Genomic DNA, 8,257 nt, shown 5'->3' on the forward strand with positions numbered 1-8,257 from the left:
TTGCAGGTAGATAGGATAGTGAAGAAGGCATTTGGCATGCTTTCCTTTATCAGTCAGAGTACTGAGTACAGGAGTTGGGAGGTCATATTGCAGCTGTAGGACATTGGTTAGGCCACTGTTGGAATATTGCGTTCAATTCTGGTCTCCTTCCTATTGGAAAGATATTGTGAAACTTGAAGGGTTCAGAAAAGATTTACAAGGATGTTGCCAGGGTTGGAGGGTTTGAGCTATAGGGAGAAGCTGAACAGGCTGGGGCTGTTTTCCCTGAAGTATCGGACGCTGAGTAGTGACCTTATAGAAGATTACAAAATTATGAGGGGCACGGATAGGATAAATAGGCAAAGTCTTTTCCATGGGGTCGGGGAGTCCAGAACTAGAGGCCATAGGTTTAGGGTGAGAGGGTAAAGATATAAAAGAGATCTAAGGTGCAACGTTTTCATGCAGAGGGTGGTAGGTATATGGAATGAGCTGCCAGAGGATGCGGTGGAGGCTGGTAGAATTGCAACATTTGAGAGGCATTTGGATGGGTATATGAATAGGAAGGGTTTGGAGGGATATTGGCTGGGTGCTGGCAGGTGGGGCGAGTTCCGTTTGGGATATCTGTTCAGCATGGATGGGTTGGACTGATGGGTCTGTTTCTGTGCTGTACATCTCTATTACTCCATGACTCTAGGCCTACTCCTGCTCCTCATTCTTATGTTCATTTGTTCATACGTTCTTATATTCTTATGACCTGTGACTCAAGACTGCTCCCCTTCAACTGTGAGACATCGTTATTTGGTTAATACACACACAGTGTGTTTTCTGATGTGTGGTACAGATGTGAGATTGATGGAACGTACTGCTACTGCCCTGACTCCCCTGACTGGTCACTGCTGACAATCAATACAAACTGCTTGGTTATGTGACCACACTAAAAGGCAGGGAAAGATAGAACTATGGGGGGGCTAGATCAGAGTGGTGCTGGAAAAGCACAGCAGGTCAGGCAGCATCCGAGGAGCAGGAGAATCGACGTTTCGGGCAAAGGCCCTTCATCCTCTATTCCTGAGCACCACTCTGATCTAGACTCTAGTTTCCAGCATCTACAGTTCTTGTTTTTACCTAAAGATAGAACTACTATGACTGAGGGCCATAAAGCTGTAAATGGCCAGGTAAGGCAGTGATACTGGGAGTATCCAAGTAGATGCAAAGTGAGCGAGATTCAGGCTAGAGGGGGTGCAGAGGAGGTTCAGTGGGTTGATTCAGGCTAGAGGGGGTGCAGAGGAGGTTCAGTGGGTTGATTCTGGGGTTGAGAGCATTGGCTTATGAGGAGAGACTGAGTACATTGGGATTATATTCATTGGCTGTCTGTCCATATGCACAGTGTCCTGGCAGCAGTATAAAATGAAAGTGCTAGTGGGCACCAACGTGCAATACTGAAGCTCAGAAGTGTATTGCAAGTTGGGGGGAATAAATTAAAGAGCTGCGGATGCTGGAAATCAGAAACAAAAACAGAAATTACTGGAAAAATTCAGCTGATCTGGCAGCAATTGTGCAGTGAAAGCAAAGTTAAAATTTTGGGTCCAGTGACCTTCTTTCAGAATGCCTGTTTTTTGTTTGTGGATTGTAAATAGATCAGAGATATGCCACGAAGATGCAGTGAGGCTGATGAATGTCTGATGACAATGTCCATGGATGAAGGAGTGTGGGAGGTCACCGTCTATGGGGCATGGTTTGAAATGATGATGCCTGGTCTCAAGATGGTGTCCAGGAGAGTAAGCAGCAAGCTGGAATCACCAGGTACCCACTGCAACCTTTGTTTTTGGAGTTGTGTTGCCTTGTTTCAATCTGGAACATGGGAGAATGGGAAACTGCATATCAATGAGGTCCAATTAATTATTAATGGAACACTAATACATGACAACGAATATATGTAGGCATCTTACTGCTCATTAACAATCATTTAGCAAGGTTCTCATCTCACAGTTCTAAATTTGGTTGGGGAATAAGACTTTTGTCTCCTTACATCGAGAATCTCATTTCTGCAGATGTCATTTTCCCAGGTGACTTGCTGATGTCCACGTTTTTCAGGGGCTTGGAAGATCCTGCTTCTTGATATTCTGTTTGTGATACCAAAGGCTGAATTCGCCGAGGTTTGGATGAGTATAATTTTAGCCATTTAATTTCTGTGTCTGGCTCTTGGTTTCCCATTCCTGAATGTTTCAGTCCACCATCTGTCATTTGTAAAACGTCTGATGTGTCTATCTTAATTGAAGAGCAATGATTAATTCCATGAGGAGAGACTTGCATTTTGCTGCAGTGTGAACAGAGAGCTGTTGGTGTGAAGATTCCTCTGAGGAAAAGCTGACAGTCAATGTAAAACTTCAGATGACACTCAGAGCACTGGTGCAGCTCCACAAAACAAGTTTAGAGAAAAAAACAAATGTCTCTACAAATATTTCTCGCATTCACTTTAAAACCTGATTTTGTAGAACCCTGAAGTTGCGACGAACAATTGCCATTGAGGTGAACAAAACTAGATCTCTGATTGGCTGCCAGATTCCAGAGAGATGGGAGTTCACTGTCACGTTCACTCTGTGCAGCTGAGAAGTTAGAGGTTCATTTTTAACTAAGTGTCAGAGTTCAATCTGACAAGCTTGTGTGAAATTCTGAAGTAAATAACTCAGTCCTGACTCCCCAAAGCCTGTCCACCATTCCTGAAGAAGGGCTAATACCCGAAACGTCGATTCTCCTGTTCCCTAGATGCTGCCTGACCTGCTGCGCTTTTCCAGCAACACATTTCCATCCCTGTCCACCATCTATATGGCAACAGTCAAGACTATAATGGAAAACTCTACTTGCCTAGATGTGTGCAGCTCCAACTATACTATGAAATCCCATACTGTCCAGAACTTGTTGGCACGTTTCATTGAGACCCTATCCAACAATTCCAGTATGAACTCACTTGTTCACCAATGCATAGTGTACCATCCACAAAATTCACTGCAGCAACTCTCCTCAAAGATCTTTTAACAGCACCAACAAACCCTACAACCTCCACAACCTTGAAGGAAAAGGCAACACCTATATGAGCACACCACAACCTGACTGAGAACTATATTGCTGTTCTTTAAGTGTCATTGGGTCACGGTCCTGGAACTCCCTCCCTATTACAGTGGAGCAGTACCTACACCCAGGTACTGCAGTCCAAGAAGGCAGCTCACCACCAACTCTTCAAGAGCAATTACAGATGGGTTATAAATATTGGCTCAGTCAGTATAAAAGCAAATTACTGTGGATGCTGGAATCTGAAACCAAAAGAAAAAATGCTGGAAACTCTCAGCAGGTCTGGCAGCATCTGTAAGGAGAGAAAAGAGCTGATGTTTCGAGTCTAACTGACCCTTTGTCAAAGCTGTGACAAAGGGTCAGTTAGACTCGAAACGTCAGCTCTTTCCTCTCTTTACAGATACTGCCAGACCTGCTGAGAATTTCCAGCATTTTCTCTTTTGGCTCAGTCAGTGATGCTCACAATCCATGAAAGAATAAAATAAACACATTAAACCAGCAGCTAATGAACTTGAAGGACCCTATACAGACAACAAGCAAAACTGATGTCATTTACAAAATAATTTGCAAGAACTGTAATAAACACTACTTTAGACAAACAGGCAGAAAACTAGCCACCAGGATACATTAACATCGACTAGTCACAAAAAGACATGACCCACTCTCACTAGTAACTCTACATACAGATGAGGAAGGACACCACTTCGACTTGGATAACATATCCATCCTAGGACAAGCCAAACAGAGATATGCGTGAAAATTCCTAGAAGCATGGCATTGCAACTGGAACTCTATCAACAAACCAGGATCTCATTTACCACATCCTGAGAAGAAAAACAGGAAATGACATCACCACAGGAAATTATGTCACCAACCCAAGGAACCTTAAACACATAAATAAAAAGCGGGCCATACCACCAGTGCTTCATCCAGAGGCTCACTGATTATGTTACCTAGTATGGTGACGAAACGAACCTTCCAGCTCAGCGAGCAAACCTGCATCCAGAACCTCAACCTGACCTACAAATCTTTTCAAAACTCACTAGAATTATCTAAAAAGGTCATGCAGGAACACCAAGACAAAACACTACTTATAAAAGCTACTACATTCATAAAATTCTGAAAATGAGCTCTTTTCAGCTGGCAATGTCACACTGTTTATATGTAGTGTCCCTTCCTTGATTATTTGAGACCTGATAGAATCATTTTGGCAAACTACAGAAGATGGTGTGGAGTTTGTGTGTGTATGGGAATGATGAAGCTGGCAAGCTGAGAATCCAGTCAAAAGGTGCTGAGTACAAAAGTCGCGCCAGTGTGTTCAAAAGATGGTGTTAAATGTCAAAGTGATTTGCAGCCCTATTTATCCTTTAAAGCAAACACAGCCGCTTCGATCAGCTGATCCTGTTAATTATATCTGTTTATACAGGCAGATTACATTATGAGATGAGGAGATAGAAATGACAGGACTTTAAATGCACGACATTAACCTGTCATTAATCTGATGGAGTGTTAACAGGGAATCAATTCGCTATTTGCACTCCTGTCTCAGAGCAATCCGATACCCATTTAGTCACATTAAAACAGAATCCTTGGTGTAAACTCTGTGCTCTCCAGACTAAAGGATCTCTTTCCTGCAAGAGCTGAGAGATAATTTGCTGAAATAATATAAAATCCTCAGTCATTAAAATTAAAGGAAATATAAAATCAATCTGAACTGAAATGGTACAATGGCAAGTGGAAATCATAAGAAGTGAGAAAATAATTATTTTTATTTTTAACAATAATATTAACAGACAATCAGATGTTAGAAGATTAGCCATTAAAGATGACTTAGAAAACAGGCTGAAGTTAAGTTTCTTGTATTCAAATCCATTTTCTCTCCACAGTCTGGAGGCTAGAATGTTTTGCATCTCAATACTTGAAAATTATTTTTGTTCACAGTTGCCACTATCACTATGAGATTGAATAGATTTCTCCCTTAACGCTTGCCCTCTCCATCACTCTCACTAAACTTTTCATGACCAGTTTTTCAGATTTGTACACAGCAGAAACAAGCAGCTAATAATCTCCATCACCTAGAAACTTTTACCAAGTTGGAGAGTATTTTCGTATTCAATGAGTACTTTGTTCATGTTCAAGCTGCTCTCCAAAAATGACTTTTTAAATCCAGAATTTATTCAGTTCAGAGGTGACTTAACTTCAGAAGGTGATTGGAAAATGTAATGTTTACTGCTGTCTGATGTAAGGGGAAGAATCAATAAGGAATGAACTGGTACATAGATTGGAATTTGGTAAAGATAGTCGCTATTTTGATGTAACATTGACTGAAATGGATTAGTATGTTATTAATAGCATTAGTTATTATTTATAACTAATAATAACTAGTAAATTGATAACAGAACATAGAATATAGAACATAGATCATTACAGGGCAGTACAGGCCATTCGGCCCTCGATGTTGCGCCGACCTGTGGAACCAATCTGAAGCCTAGCTATCCTACACTATTCCATTTACACCCATATGTTTATCCAGTGACCATTTAAATGCCCTTAAAGTTGGCGAGTTTACTACCATTGCAGGCAGTGCCTTCCATGCCCCTACTTCTCTTGAGTAAAGAAACTACCTCTGACATCTGTCCTATGTCTATCACCCCTCAGGTTAAAGCTGTGTCCCCTCATGCTAGTCATCACCATCTGAGGAAAAAGGTTTCCCTGTCCACCCTATCCAACCCTCTGATTATCTTATATGTTTCAAGTCACCTCTCAACCTTCTCTCCAACAAAAAACAGCCTCAAGTCCTTCAGATTTTCCTTGTAAGACCTTCCCTTCATACCAGGCAACATCCTAGTAAGTCTCTTCTGAACCTTTTCCAAAGCTTCCACACCCTTCCTATATTGCAGTGACCAGAACTGTATGCAACACTCCAGTGTGGCTGCACCAGAGTTTTGTACAGCTGCAGCATGATCTCGTGGCTCTGAAACTCAATCCCTCTTCCAACAAAAGCTAACACACTGTTTCCTTCTTAACAATCCTATCAACCTGGGTGGCAACTTTGAGGGATCTATGTACATGGACACTGAGATCTCTCTGCTCATCCACACTACCAAGAATCTTACCATTTGCCCAGTACATTTTATTCCTGTTGTGTTTTCCAAAGTGAATTACCTCACACCTTTATGCATTAAACTCCATTTGCCACCTCTCAACCTAGCATTGCAGCTTATCTGTGTCCCTCTGTAACCTGCAACATCCTTCAGCACTATCCACAACTCTACCATCCTTAATGTCATCTGCAAATTTACTAACCCATCCTTCTACACCCTCATCCAGGTCATTTATAAAAATGACAACCAGCAGTTGGCCCCAAAACAGATCCTTGCAGTACCCCCCTAGTAACTGAACTCTAGGATGAACATTTCCCATCGACCACCACCCTCTGTCTTCTTTCAGCTCACCAATTTCTGATCCAAACCATGAAATCACTCTTAATCTCATGCCTCAATTTTTTTTGTACACTAGCCTACTGTGGGGAACCTTATCAAACAACTTACTGAAATCTACATATAGCACATCAATCTCTTTACCCTCATCCACCTATTTGGTCACCATCTCAAAGAACTCAATAAGGTCTGTGAGGCATGACCTACCCTTCACAAAATCATGTTGACTATTCCTAACCAACTTATTCCTCTCTAGATGATTATAAATCCTATCTCTTATAACCTTTTCCAGTACTTTACCCATAACAGAAGTAATATTAGTGGCCTATAATTACCAGGGTTGTTTCTACTCCTCTTCTTGAACAAGGGGACAATATATGCTAGAGTTATACAGGCATTATAGCAAAAAAGGAGGCCATGCCAGCTGACTTTCAAGCAAACTTGTCAGCTGTACTCTCCTACTCTATTTTTCTATTCACCAAACTTTTAACCAACTTCATTTGAAACCATTGATCATCTTCATTTTCACCATTCCTCAAGGCAAGTTTGCAGATCATTGAATGGAAATGTTCTTTGTTAAATCTCCCAAAGTGTATCTCTTGCCCAGAAGCTTAAATCTGCGTGCCCAAATCCCTGTAACATCAATGAATGGAAGCAGCTTTACTATGTAAATACCAAACCTTCTTGTTGTGAACCTCCTGCCAGGATTGCATTGATGAATTTGCTTGGGGAGGAGCAGGCTAGTGTTTCTTTTAAATTCATTCTCACAAATGTGGGCGTCTCTAGCATTTGCTGTCTGTCACTAGTTACACTGAATTGAATGGCTTGGTAGGCTACTTCAAGGGACACTTAAGTGTAAAGCACGGTGTGACTGGAGTCACATGGAAGCCAGATCACATCATGATGACAATTATTGACTTTTAACTTTGATCACTGGCAATGCTTCACTTTCGGTCCTTCCACAAATATCAAAAGGAATATTCACTGCTTAATTTCATGTTATATCAGAGCACTGATACTAGCAGCAAAACTCACCAGCCAAATAATAATTCCAGACCAGGCCGCAACTTTGTCATTTCACAACTTTTGTTTGGACTTGTCTAACTCTGGATATAAGATTTTTTCCTCTTCTTTTTCTGCTTAGAACAAATATTCCTGACTTAGTTTCTGCATTTTTTTCAAATCAGTTCACCACGTTCTACTATCAGTGACTTCTGTTCACTTTGAATTATATTCTCTTTGTCTCCATTCCACTGTTAGAGGTTTCGTCTCTTAACATGGTTCTTCTCACAGGTTCAGGGCACTTGATTCAGAGCACATGCTGCTGTAAGTGCATTGTATGCCTCTTATATTCCAGGATTAGTTACACATCCATTGCAAGAGAATATCGGGTGCAGCGGATGCAGTAAATGATGTGTGTGGAGGTGCAGGTGAATTTGTTGTGGATATGGAAGGATCCCTTGGGGCCTTGGAGGGAAGTAAGGGGGGAGGTGTGGGCGCAAGTTTTGTATTTCTTGCGGTAGCAGAGGAAGGTGCCGGGAGTGGAGGTTGGGTTGGTGGGAGGTGTGGACCTGATGAGGGAGTCACGGAGGGAGTGGTGTTTTTGGAACGCTGATAGAGAGGGGAGAGAAATATATCCCGGGTGGTGGGGTCTGTTTGGTGGTGGCGGAAATGACGACGGATGAGACGATGTATATGGAGGTTGGTGGGGTGGTAGGTGAGGACCAGTGGGGTTCTGTCCTGGTGGTGATTGGAGAGGCGGGGCTCAAGGA

Source organism: Chiloscyllium plagiosum, chromosome 16 (genome assembly GCF_004010195.1).
Source record: "Chiloscyllium plagiosum isolate BGI_BamShark_2017 chromosome 16, ASM401019v2, whole genome shotgun sequence".
NCBI lineage: Eukaryota > Metazoa > Chordata > Chondrichthyes > Orectolobiformes > Hemiscylliidae > Chiloscyllium > Chiloscyllium plagiosum.